Raw genomic sequence first — 14,744 nt, forward strand, 5'->3', positions numbered from 1 at the left:
CTCAGTTGTAGAAAACACCAAAGGTGGGCACCAAATCGTTAATGCGTTAAACGTTAAATAACGAAGTTTAATTTTTTTGTTAAAATTTAACTTTTAAGTTAATTTTAAAAATCGTTATCGGATCTGTTAACTTTCGTTAAATTGTGCTTCCGTTAAATTAAGCCCGTTAACTCAATATTTTACAAGTAAATCCATGGTAATATAAGGAATATATATGTTTAATATCGCCGTTTATCGGGTTTAATCGTCGCAATTTTTAAACGATGTAAGTAATTACTATCCAGCCACTTTTATTTGGGCATTGGGCCTAAGCCAGTTTTAAAAACTTCTTCTAAACCATTTTCGTCTAGTTAAAACATCGATTAAGAAAAAAACTATTTTTTTAAAATCCTTTTTTATAAAAAAGGTAATTTCTTTGTTTTTTTTAATTAAATATTAACGTTAACGTTTAACGATAACTTCCGTTACACTTGGTTTAATTTACCGAAAAAACGTTAGCGAAGTTACTGTTATGTGTAACGAATAACCATTTAACGAAGTTGCTTTTTCGTTTAACTGTGCCCACCTATGGAAAACACGTGCTTTCATTCTCTGTTGTAGAACCTACAGTAAAGTTAATATTGTGTTCTTTATTTAACGTTATAACAAACTACTTATTATTTAACCATTCTATTTGAATAAGGCAATAAATTTGACAAACAAATTGTGTAATTATTGGCATCCTTACCATTCTATCTTCTTCTAGAGTTACTTATGGACGAGGCGGACTAACACAACAGGTAAATAGTCAGTTATAAATGAATTTATCGAATTTTCTAATATGTTTTTCTTTTTGTTTTTCAGGTGCACTTAGTTGGTGAGAAAAAATAAAGAGACGTCAGCGTACGATAGTCGGAAATCGGCTTTTACAAAGAAATACCGCAAGAATGGTGTAGTGGACAGAACTTTTATCCTTACTAAGGCGCTAGAAACGGTAACAATTCCTGTTGAGTCAACACTTAGGAGTATTATTGAGTAATGCGTGGTGTAGTATCTGAAACATATGCTACACTACATAAAGTTGTGAGTTCAACCCCCACTGCTCTCATGGCTGTAGCGGATGCCACCAATAGGATCCTAAACAGAACAAGACTTTCTAGGAATAAAATTTTATTAACAGTATTTAAATAAAGTTTTGTTTTTTTTTTATATAAATAGTGTTTATTTTGTTTGTAAAATATTAAAAAACCTAATTTTTTATTATTAGTGGGAATTATTTAAAAAAAATAAATAGTGTTTAATTTGTTTGTAAAATATTTAATATGAAGTTTTTTAAAATAAATTTACTTATGCTGTAAATTTATTGAATAAAAATGTTATGAAGTTTTTGTGTCAAAGTAAACTACAAAACCACAATGGAGTTAGTGTACATTGTTGGTTTAAATAAAATTATGACGAGTTAACCTGTTATAATAACTAAAAATATACTTAAAATTTGTTTACTCTTAATTTTAGTATATTAAGATAACTTTTAATTGTTATGTTTCAGCAATTTATTAAACAATCATTTTGATTAATATTTTTAAAACTACATCGTTTTTCGACTACAAGTTTTTTTCAAGCAGTAAACGTTCGCTTTTTAACTTTTACTCAATTTTAACTTTTTATATTCTGTATTTGATTTTTTCAGCTAGTAACGTAATGTATTTTTTTGTTAAGGTAGCTGTTGGCGCACCTAAAAAATAGCGTAAAAAATATTTAGTTGACGTTGACCAAAACTTTAAAAATAAATATTTAATTTATTAGGATTTTAGCTTTAAATTACATGAGTGTGTGTAAGGACTACAACAATTTCGTTGCATTGCTTTTTTTGGTAAACTTAAAATCTAGCAAACAAAACATATACATTGCACAGTTTTTAAAATTAAATGCTGAAACATATTAGGATAATAGTTTTTTTTAATATTTTTCTTTGTTTCATTCGGGTAAAAATATATTTTTATATAACTAAAAGTTAATAGCAAAACTTTTGTGTAATAGCAAAATACAGAAAAAAATTAAATAAATAAACATTTTACATTACTAAAAATAAAAAAATCCGTGCTGTGAGTTGAGCAGATGATTTAAAAAAATACTTATTGCGAAGTGTGCGAACAAAAAAAGTATTTTAGATAAACCTTAAGTAGAACTGCCATGTTACAGTCAGCATATATTTTTGGTAGTGTGGGAATATAATATGTATTTGAAGTTAATTTGAATTTATTTCATAGAAAGTAGATAAAATTTTTGTTGTAAATTTATTTTGTGAGGTTAGAATAGATATATTATTGCGATGCAGTTGAATATATGTCATGAGAATAAGCATAGCTTGGCCAAAGAACACGTGTGATAATATGTATTTGGAGTGAATTCGACTTTGATTCATGAAAAGTAGCTTGGATTTGTGTTGTAAATCTTTTCTGTGGTGTGAAAACAGATATATTTTTGCGATGCAGCTAAATATATGACAAGAAAATAAGCATAGCTTTATCAAACTACTCAAAATTACATATTTCGGTCTAACTGCATAGATATGGGAGTCATATTACCGGAAAATAATAGTCTAATCTTAAAACTATGGTACAGGGGAGTCTAGTTTATTAATAAATAACAATTAACTTGCATTAAATGCGAGACATAACTATACAGAAGAAGGTATATCGTATTTCTATACAAGCAAGACTTGCATAGTAGCAATATAAAATGAGCTACTTTTTTAGTCTTTGGTTCTTTTAAGAAAATGAATTGTAACATTTGTTACAGGAATTTTTTAAATTAATTTGAATATAGTAATCACCAAGAGCAAGTACACAGAAATAAAGATTTACGATACAAATTTTGTACCAGAAAGTATGTGCATTTGTATGAGCAACTGTACGAAACAGCTCCACATTTACACGTCTTACGAGGCATTTATTAACTCAACAATTTTCTTATTTGTTAATGCGACAGTTTAAGATAAAGTTTAACACTTACCAGACGTTTCATAATTGTTTTTTTTGTTTTTAGAAGTCTTTGCAACTAGATTTCCGCCCCCAACCGAACCGCAGATTGTAAATGTGAGTGCTTCATCGTCAGGTAAAGTATTATTTTTTGCGATTAGCAAAAATATCTCATTTATTTGTTAAAGTAAAAACATAAGGTTACTTTATACTTTTTTTTAATATTTTTAATTTACTGAGGTACCAGCCTTAAAATTTTTTTTCCTAAATAAAAGAAATCAAAAAATATGAAATGGGTTTAAAACATATGATTTAATAACTAGAAAGAAAGGATACGACCGGAAATCCCATGCCACGTGTTGTATTGGAAGACATTAAGAGTAGATATGAAGGCTAACGATTTTTATCCTGAAAACAGGCAGATTCGGCAAAAGGAATACTTTCCAGCATATGGTAAATTACTTAACAAATAAAAAGGCATTTTGTTGCATAATACTAAAGTACGGGATGCGGAATCGTATGTAAACCTTAACGAAATTTTGCCTTGAGGATTGAGGGACGGTTCGGGATTGACTTTAAATGTCGAGAGATGATGCAAATACGACTATAAGGCAAAATGGAAAAATCCCATTCTTTTTCGCACTCATAGGATTTTTGTTAACGTTTGCATACGGTTTCGCTATTTCTCGCACCCGCAACTTTTCGCATATTAAATGAGAATTTAACTCCTATTTTTAAACATATTTTATTATTAATACATTAAAAAAATGCGTTTTAAGTACAATACATTTTTTTTAGAAATCTCCGAGCATGCGATCGAAAAAGATGTACAAATTATAATTTTCAATTCTGACGAAACTCACTACGCTTACTTAATACTTATTTTTTCGTTTTTTTTTCTTGTTACTTTTATTAGAGCAAAATATTTTTTTTACGAAAAGATTTTTTATACCACTTATTTTCTCTTTTTTTTTTGTTTGTTTTTTATTTCTATTTTATGTCGAAATAAATGTTCAGTCGTCTTTTTTACGTTTAACGTCGTTATGGCAATTTTTAGTTAGGTTGTTACTGTTTATTAAAGTTTCGAGTTGATTTAATTGTTTTGATACTTAAAGCTAACAATTAAATGTAATGTTTGCATTAAATACTATCTAACGAAAAATTATTAAAGGTGATTTAAGGTCTTTATTATCATTTTTCTTATTTGTTAAATTATTTTGTAATAAAAAATGAAGATAAACAGAAATTATATATATCTAATAATGGTTAAAATGGTAAAAAAAACAATCGAAAATGTATCTCTAATTTTTAATTCTTATTAATTTTAATTAGATTATGCAATTCGTATACCTTTTTGAAGTGAAGTAAATTTTTTAAAAAGTAGTAAAAATAATTTTAGTTATATTAACGAACCAGATATAGAAATTAACGAAGATTTTTTGGTGCCATCGCTTTGTCGAGAAATTTTTACGGAACACAGTATTCAAAATAAACTTTTCTTATGGTTTTATTTCGGAAAATCTAATTTAACAGTCTAAAGAATTTTTATGCATCAAACAATAACGCTACTTTTATTCACACAGCAGTTTTTAAATTTAGACGACTTCGAATTGATCATTGAAAATAACTTTCAGTTCGACATCCTAAATTTGGCAATTTTACAAAGACAAAAATCTAGTTTTATTGCAAGACATGTTGTAATGCTATACGTGTTTCCTATTCCAATTTTATTTATCGGTTGCTTAAAAATAATTTCAAACTATTTAGCGTGTGATTAGTTTTTATTTTTTCTTAAGAGGTAACGAAAAGCTTTATAAGGATAACCTTTGTCTATTTCGAGCAATCAAAAGCTTTTTAAAAAAACTAAAAAAAACAACCTTTAAGGCATACTCTACAAAAAGTAAAATTTTCATGTAGAACTCAGATGATATGGTACTCAAATTTATATAAAAATCATGTTAGTCTGAATAAAAATCTTAATAAATTCTGTAAAAATTTGGTCTGTGATAACTGCTTAAAGGTGTTTAATTCATGGAGTATGCTTAGTAGACATCAAAAAGTAAAAAATTGTTCCAAGGAAATTAAATTTAAGTATTCTGGAAGAGTATTTCGTCCACTCAAATTTATTTTTAGTAAACTACTTAAATTTGGTATTAACGTTGAAGCTGTAGATCAAATCAAATTTTTCGAGCAGGTTTTAATTTTGAAAAAACATTTTTTCGTAAAATTATTTTTTTTTCGAATCTTACTTACAATTCAGATAAAACTTCATGGTTAGCTAAGCATGAAATATTATCTGTAAGTATTTGTTTTAATTTTCCTCAGTTTACAGAACCGAAGTGCTTTGCGACAAGAGAAAATTTGACGGAACTAATTGATCAGTTTTTTAGTATCTTTGTTCAAATACAAATAATTTCCTTTCACAATTTGATTAAAAAGTTTGAAAATTTTTTGAAACAAATCGAAAAAAATTTAAGTATTTGATGACAAAGCAACCCGCCAATTCAGACCTAAATTACATGCGCTTTCACCAAAAGATCAACTAATAAAACTACTTTATGTTTTGCCTATCTAGAAGCTTTTAAAGTTAACGAACATAGAAGCAAGACTTTTTTTTGTTTTGGTGATTAAACTAAGCACTAAGCACGAATTAAAATAAGCACGAATGGACTTCATAAAATGCAAAGCGAACAACAAAAGAGCAATTTAATTAAGTTTTAACCACGCAAAACGCACAAGGCGAAGAAAATATTGGATTTAAGGTCCAAAATAACAATGTATACATGTATTCTCAGTTAAGGTTAGCCTTACCTATTTTACTATACTAAAAGAAAGGTATTACGAGATGGTCTTTTTGTATCTTGGAATAATAATTATTAAAAAAGTTCTTTTTCGAACCTGGATTCTAGACCGAAGGCCGCACGTAGTAGAAACGTAGTAAAAAATGTTATTTACCGTTAAGTGTAACGTTTAAGTAAAAAGTTAACCTTTTTTTTAAAAAAAAATTATTAAAAAAATAAAATATCAATAACAAATTAACATATATATATATATATATATATAATATCAATAACAACTTAATATATATATATATATATATATTATATATATATATATGTTAAGTTGTTATTAATATTTTATTTTTTTAATAAGTTTTTATTAGTAATAGACAGGGTTTCTACGCCCGTTTTTATACGCCTGTTTGATTACGCGCCCGTTTCGCGGTCGAAATTACGCGGCCTTTTTTTTCTCTAAAATTACGCACCCGTTTGGGTGTCGAAGTTACGCGCCCGTTTTTTTTTTAATGACAGACAGGTTTCGTTGTGTCGAGGCTGTCAGAATTACAATACGCCCGTTTTTTCGTGCTCGTTTGTTTACGCACCCGTTTTGCAATCGAAATTACGCGCCGGTCTTTTTTTTTCTCTAAAATTACGCACCCGTTTGGATGTCGAAGTTACGCGCCCGTACATACTGGTTTTATTTACATCATTAGTTAAAAAGGTTTTTTTTGCTTGGTTCGGTTAAAATTTGAATGATTTGATTAAACTGCAATTTATTGTTCTTTTCGATTTGCTTTTTTAACTTATTGTGAATTTCGTACTTTGGATTTTTAATTTTAAAGCGCTGCAAGTAGTTTTCGAGAGCGTAAATACCATTGTACTGATTTAATTTTATGTGAATGGAGCTAGCTATTGCATCTTCGATTATCTCATCGATGCGGTTTTAAACCGGACAAGCTTCGTTTAAACTCTTTTCAGTACAGTAATAAAGAACATTTAAACAGTTTGGAAAATTTTCTGGGTATCCCAAAACATACACATCGTTTGCTAACAGCGCGTCAGCTAAATCGACTAGCTCTACTTGCAGCCATTTCGAGTTTCTACTGTAAGCACTTAATAAGCCTGATGTTAATCGACAACTTTGAACCAACACATCATCCGGAAGCTTTCGTTTTCGATCCAGATCTTCCAATAGACTTTGAAAAGATTTACGTTTTTCGATTTTGGTAAGCTTAATTTTTTTCATTTGATTTTCTTTAGTCTTCGATACAGTTGCAATCGAAAAGTCACTTTGTACCATTGTACTTGGTGCGGGTTCACCCAATTCAGATGAAATCAGTTCAGACAAAAAACTAAAGCTGTTCACTTGTGATTGAGTCATTTTCAAAAGACTTTAAAACAACAAAACATTAGTTTTGCCCAGTTATTTAAATACAAACGGTTAAGACAAAAAAGGAGTTTTTAAGTATGTTCCTTTTAAGAGCTCTTTGTAGATAATAGCATCATTATATATAATTTCTTCATAAGATTCCAAATTTAACCCTAATTTTGATTTTTCGTTACCCAAGGTTTAAATATTTCAATTGCTATTTTAAACTCAGAACTGCATCTTTCTGTTGGACAAAATTTTGTCTAAAATCTAACAAGGTAAAATCAATTTTCAATTTTTCCTATCTATAATTTCTGTAAGTCTAGCTTTACTTGAAGTTGCAATTATATAACAAACGTTAATTTTCCTAAAAAGGTTTTTCAACACTTTTATGATAAAATTACTTAATGTGTTTAAATAAAACAGCGCAAAATATAATTGAACGAATAATTTAAAAATGTATTTAGGTAAGGTGTTTACTCAAGGGTTTAGTGTGAAAAATTGTTTATCGTTTGCTTGCGTGAGTTATGCTAAACAGGATAATACCTATATTAAAAATTCAAACTAGTAACGTAATTTATTTTTTTTGTTGAGGTAGCTGTGGACGCACTTTAAAAAATAGCGTGAAAAATATGGAGTTGACGTTGACCAAAACTTTTAAAATAAATATTTAATTTATTAGAATTTCAGCTTTAAATTACTTGGGTGCGTGTAAAGCCTCCAAAAAACTTAAAAAGTTAATTACATGGGTGCGTGTAAAGCCTATCAAAAACTTCAAATCTAGCAAATACAAACATATAAACTACACACTTTTTAAATTAAATTCTGAAACATATCAGGGTAATAGTTTTTAATTGGATATGGTTTGTGTGTTATCACGGCGCTAAAATAAATTGATATCACGTCGTTTTTAAACCGCACGTTACGTTTTGTACACACTAAAAAAAAGTCTAGTTTGAGGTATAACAGTAGATCCTTTTTACTAAAATAAAATTATTAATGAGAATTTTAAAATTAAAAGAAAAAACAACAAAACATATTTTTATTTATTGTAGGCATACAACGACGATTTTTTATTTACTTAATTTGGAATTCATTTTTTTATGTTAGCAATGAAGGCCTTTCTTTTTTCTTTTACTAAAGTTTTGCAAAGCGAACATTTTCGAACATTTTTTGAACAATTTTGGCAGTAAACCAAGTGACCACAGGGTAAAAATAAAACGCTACTAGCTACATCATGACAATTGCGACAAAGCCTATTTCTTTCGAGACTTTGCAATTCCTGAAATGCATTCGATATTGGGTTTTCGTGTGGTTTAGTCTCGGAAACCGTAGTTTCAGTTTCTATCGAGCTTGACACTGGGATCTTTAGCAAGTTATCCAACATTTCGCTAAAGTTCTCGAACGGTAGTGCCCTGGTCTTACAACCACTTTTAAATAAACAAATAAGATTTTCAAGGTAAATTTGTAATATAAAATAACACAAACGCTTATATAATCTTTGAAAATTTTTTTTGCATATTTTTGTAACACTGTTCTAGAACAAAAGTAATTTTAACTCAAAATTTACGGCTTATAAGACACTGGAAAAGATTAATCTGAATAACTAGATTTATTTGATAAATAAAACATGGTTCGAAATCATTTGATTATTTTTAAAATTTATCTCTATTAGTAAATAAAGTTATACATAAACATTACTTAATTAAGATTATTAACTAAATAAATAAATCAAATATTACGTATTTAATTGTAAAAACGTATTAAATTATAAAACTAAGAAAATTTTAACAAAATTATTTTAAAAGTTTTAAAATATCAATCTGTAATTTTTCAATCAACAAACAAGTAATTAAATATACTTAACAAACAAAAATTTTTTTACCCAGTTTTAAGTTGTTTTAAATTTTTAAATGCCTAAAATTGACTTTAATAACCTATAAATAAAAAAAAAACCTTTCACTTTAATAACCTATAAATAACAATAATATTTTGTCTTTTATACCTAATATTTAACACCTGAATTAACAAAGTGCACTAATTTGATATTAAAATTTACTTGAGATTACACTTTAAATCATATATACAATTATAAAAAACAAATAAAGCGGTAAAAAATTTTTTTTATTTTTCATGTTATTTGTAAGACTATACAAAACTAACCTGGTACTGTCAGCATCTACAGGTATAAAAACAACATTTCTGGTACACGACTTCAACGGTAAACCCCCACACGATAGATCGCTTCCATTACAGACACTTCCCGATGACTAAGATAGACATTAGAAAGTGACTTCAGTTCTTTCATCGCATCCAAATTTTCTTCACGCGCCTCCTTCTGTGCTTGTTTAATGAACATTCCAACCTTCCTCTCTTCTTTAGTGATGTAGGACAGAATGTACATAACACAACTGCAAAATTAAAATAAAAATTGGAAATAGCTTGTACAACTGGTATTCTTTAAGCCAAATGAAACTTTATAAAAATAAAACTAGATTTTTTTAACACAAATAAAACTGAATATATTATAATACCTGTATGGATCTAAAACATATTGGATGTCCATATTTGCATTCCATGCGCGAAGTAAATTTGGGTTGTAGGGATTTATCCACATCTCTTCAGAATTGCGTTTTAAAACAACCTGGTTTCATGTACCTAAAATATTAACGGCGTCTTCAAATTCATCTTGGGTTATACAAGCAAACTTAAAAATTTTGGATGCAGAAAAAATATTGTTTTCATTCAGTTCTTTAATAGCATTCAAAATGAGAAGTAATATTTTTTTAGCATCCTCTAATTTGTTTGCTGTATTTTTAGGTTTAGATATAAAAGTACGATTAGATATTTTACGAGGAAAATTAAAACGACAAGTTTTGTTTTTCTTTCTACAGGATCGGGTGTGTCTCTTGCTATGGGTAGAAGTGACCATCTCATAAAGCTTTAGATCGACCTCTGGAGGAATATCACAAGTTATATGTTGATCAATGAACGCACTAATAGTTTCAGGATCATCACGTTTAAACACAGGAGCATCCTTGATCCACAGCAAAGCATGAATGTGTGGCCAACCTCTAGCCTGAAACTCTACCCTGTAAAAATAATCAACAACTTCTCCTACAGGATTAGATTTGTTCATCAACAAATCATGAAAGAAGCATTTGGATCGTCGATCAAACATCCTCGCAGCCATCACAGGGTTGCTTGCAATCAACTGACAGTACTCAGACCAACTAAAGTCTTCCTTGTACTCCACATTTAATTGCTTGCAAATGCTCTGAACAATTTCCTTCCAACGACGGTCACCTTTGAAAATATAATAAAAACATTTTTAAAACATCCAAAAATATGACTAATTGGTTTTTTTATTCACAAACTTTTATATAATAAATGTTAAAAAATTATATTAAAACTGTATAAATATTTAAAATTACTGTAAAAATAATTGTAAAAAAAAAAAAAAACTGCAAAAAAATGTTGGTAATCCCAGCTGCTTGATCATAGCAAACAAATCATTCATTGTTTTCTCTCAGTAGGCTGGTGATCCTCTTACAGTTTTTATAAATTTGTAACCTTCATCATTCCTAAATATATTTCTTAAAGACTCTTGATTAAGCAATATTTTAGGAGTAATAGTAGTAAACAAAGGCGACCTATTTTTTCTCATAGCAATGGAAATTGCAGACATTAACTTGGTTATCTCTTTAACATACTGTTAATAAAAAATATAAGTGGGGTCACTAGAAAAAAAGTTGTAATAAGAAAAAAGCTGACGATTACAATAAGCACCAATCCCAATTTTCTGAGGTCGCTCCTCTTCAAAAGTGTTAGCTCCATCACAGAAAATTGATGGAAAAGCCAAAGCCTCATTCCGGATAGCCATGAGTGGAGCATTATTCTCAGCCGGAACCAGGCACAGCACATCATCATGGATAGCATCACTTACATACTTGGCAAAATCTGTGGGCTGAAAACAAGTATAAAGAGGAGCAGTTGATTGGCTAAAATCTGTTTCTACTATATCATACATACCTACTTTATGACTTACCTGGTCACCATCAAAAGTGACATTACTTACCCCTTTACCATTAGTTGAAGCAATACTTACCCCTTGACCATCAGTTAAAGCAATACTTATCCCTTGACCATCAGTTGAAGCAATACTTACCCCTTGACCAAAAGTTGAAGCAATACTTAACTCATCATCTTCAAAAAGAATTTTAACAATGACTGAATCTCTGCCCCTACTGTTGCTCACTACTTGCTCCTCATCTGTAATTTAATTTTAAACACTATAAATAAGATTTTATGTAAAAAAATAATTGTTAAAAATATAACTTAGCACAAACAAAACTACAAAAACTTATTTAAAACAACGTCTATGCCATAGTTACGTCATAAAATACTAAAGTAGCGCAACTTCACGTTTCAAATAGTTAATTTTTTTTTTTTTTAAACTTAAATTACAAATGATTTATGCTGGAATAAAATCTACATATTATTAAATAAATTTTTAGTTTTACCCATTACTAAATAAATTAGCTAACATGTTACTTACCTTTATATGCTAGATGCTTCTCTTTAAGATATTTCAACCAGATGCGAATGTTTTGCACATTGACGTAACCATATAAATGATGACCTTTGTACTTGAGTTTTCGTTTCAGCTTAACTCTAATAAAGGTGTCATCATTCAGGGATCGTGGCAAAACTTTGGTGGTTTCTTCTACGTCACTACGAACGCAAATGACTGGACCATGGACTCCTTTTAGCATTCCCTTCGGCAACGATATAACTTTCATAAAAGGAATGACTGGTGATATCAGGTGCCTTTCCAAGTCATTTAACGCTGGCAAGTCTGGTGTAATTAAAGAAAAATTGTTTATATGAGCTTGTGGAGGAATGGAATCCCTTAGAAGATGTCGCTTGCAGGTTGAACAAATCCATTTGTTGCCATCATATTCTAGTTGGGTGATGTACGATTCGGCACAGTGTTTTTTAACATTAAGTTTGACCACAGAATCCTTCCAAAATACACAATGACATATATTGCAAGGATAAACACACAATTCTCTAGTTTTAGCTTGAAATAAATAAATAGCAGCATCAACATTTTTTTGTTTTTCTAATTTGATATTTTTATATTGGGTTTTACGTCTATTTTTAGTTTGAGATGGATTTGACTTGTAATATTGGCAAACTTTATTGATTGTATATGATGGATTTTTTTTGTATTTTTTGCTAGTTTTCTCCTTGGTGTATGTGGGATTTTTTTCGTATTGAAGCCAAGTTTTTTCCTTGGTGTATTCCGGAGTTGCGGCATATTTTAAAAGCATTTTATTTTTTGTATACTCAGGATTTAATGCGTATCGATCATGAGCTTGTTGTTTCTTTTTGTCAGGACTTGCTTTATAGTTTTTTTTAGCATTATCTTTAAAATACTCTGGAGTCTCAATGTATCTTTCTCGACTTAATTGAAGTAAAAAAGATTTATTTTTTTTATAATATTCTTTCATACTGTTTTTTCTCTTGAGAGGATCTTTGAGTTTAGTTTCTTCAGCTACTTTTAAAGCTTTTCTTTTTCTTTTTTGATCAAGAATTTTGTGATCATGACTTTTTTGTGGCATTTTTAATAAATGATAATATAATATATTTGATATAAAACTTTGCTAAAAAATATAAATCGTGGTCAATTAAACTGATACAAAATTATTTTTACATACAATGGAAAAGTGTTTTTTTTTAAACCTATTTAAGAAAGCCAACTAAATTATATATTAATCTGATTTCTGGGTATTTGTAAAGATCATGTATTAATTAAAATTTAAAACTTAAAATTAAAAATTGTGAAATTAGAAAATTATTAAACTACCACTTTCTACAAAATGCCCATATTACAAAAACTTTTTTTTAAAACATTAAATTAGAATTTTTACTATATAATATCATAACAAAAATTTAGATTTTTTGTACACATGATAAATTAACACGGTGTTAATAATGCCAATCTATATAATATTTAATTTGATTATAATAAATTAGTTCAAACATTTTTTATTAATTAAACTGATTTTTATAATCTTGGGTAGAGTAATAATATACAAAGAAACTTTAAATTTATATCTGACCAACAAATAAAATACCCTTGAAAACGAATAGCGTTAGCTTTAATAAGCTAACAGCAGTATTTAAAACTAAAAATTATTCAATTTGAGAAAAAGCCTGTTACACAATAAACCGCAGTAATAAAAGTAAAATTAAAACAATTGTTTTGGTTTTATATTCTTTGTTTTACGTTTTTATGTAAAAATAATTATAGTAGATAAACGTATTAACACGACTTTTAATCATTCTTATAACTAACTTGCAAACTTTTATAACATGAAAATTTTATTCTAATATAAAAAAGAGAAAAAAACATGCTATATTAATCTTTATTGCTCTAATTCTATTCATATAATATGGTATATTAATATTTTACTTACGACAAGTCCAAAAAAAGCAAATATATTACGGCGCTACCAATGTGCCAAAAAATTTAAAGCTACTTTCTTGTAATACTTAGACAAAGAAATAGAATCGTTAATCAGTAAAAAAAGATTTTATTCGCATGGATTTAAATTTGACAAGCTGTTACTGCATAACCTCTCTAACAAGTTTTTAACAGTACTTAACATACATTTAAACCGCAACGAATTTAATTTAAACATAAAAAAAACTATTTCAAAATTATAAAAAGCGATCATTAAACTATTATAACTATTATAAAACTGAACTCTTATATTTCTATTTTAAACCTTAAAATAATACTTTTAAACCTCAAATTATAGTTGTTTTTTAACTGAATTTTTTAAACTTTAAACTGACTATAATACACACTAAACACCGTAATGTTAATACATCGACAAATGTTAAATGCTGTAAGATTAGATTTAAAATCGATAAAATGTGCTACGTAAACCAATTAGCTAAACATATTTTGTTAAAATTAAAATACAAAAATGACTTATTGTTTACTATAGGAATAACCAAAATCCAACGTACTAACAAATAACAAAAAAATTACTATACTTTTTTTCGACTTAATAAAAAAGCAAGAGTTGCATATCCTTATATAAAGCAAAAATAGAAAATGCATAAAAGGAAAAAAATAAAGAAAAAAATTCAGTCTCGTGAGAAGTCAGAAAATGATTACAATAAAAAAATTTATTTGTCCGTAAGTGTGAAGTTGCAGCTATAAGATAGTCCTGTGGCCTACAAAATCAGCAAGACATAAGAAATAATTGAACGAAAATAATAGGGAAAACGATTTATTGCGACGATAAACAGGATGCTATAGCACTAAACAATAGAAGACTGGTCTAGTTTTGCGGCCTGAAAAGTATAATTAAACGATAACAAAAGAATAAGCTAAGTAATTATAATCGAACACGCCTTTGTACAACAACTGTGATATATAAAAAGCTTTTAGGACATTTTGAAATTTATCTTAAATATTAGTGCCACATTTTAAATTTTATTGAACAAACACGTATTTAAATATAATTAAACAACCCTAAAAAATTTTTGTTGTGTATTTTTATGTGATTGATATTATAATACCCCATTGACCAAAATTTGAAGATCAAATGACCA

The sequence above is a fragment of the Corella eumyota genome, chromosome 2 (genome assembly GCF_963082875.1).
Source record: "Corella eumyota chromosome 2, kaCorEumy4.1, whole genome shotgun sequence".
NCBI classification, from domain to species: Eukaryota; Metazoa; Chordata; class Ascidiacea; order Phlebobranchia; family Corellidae; genus Corella; species Corella eumyota.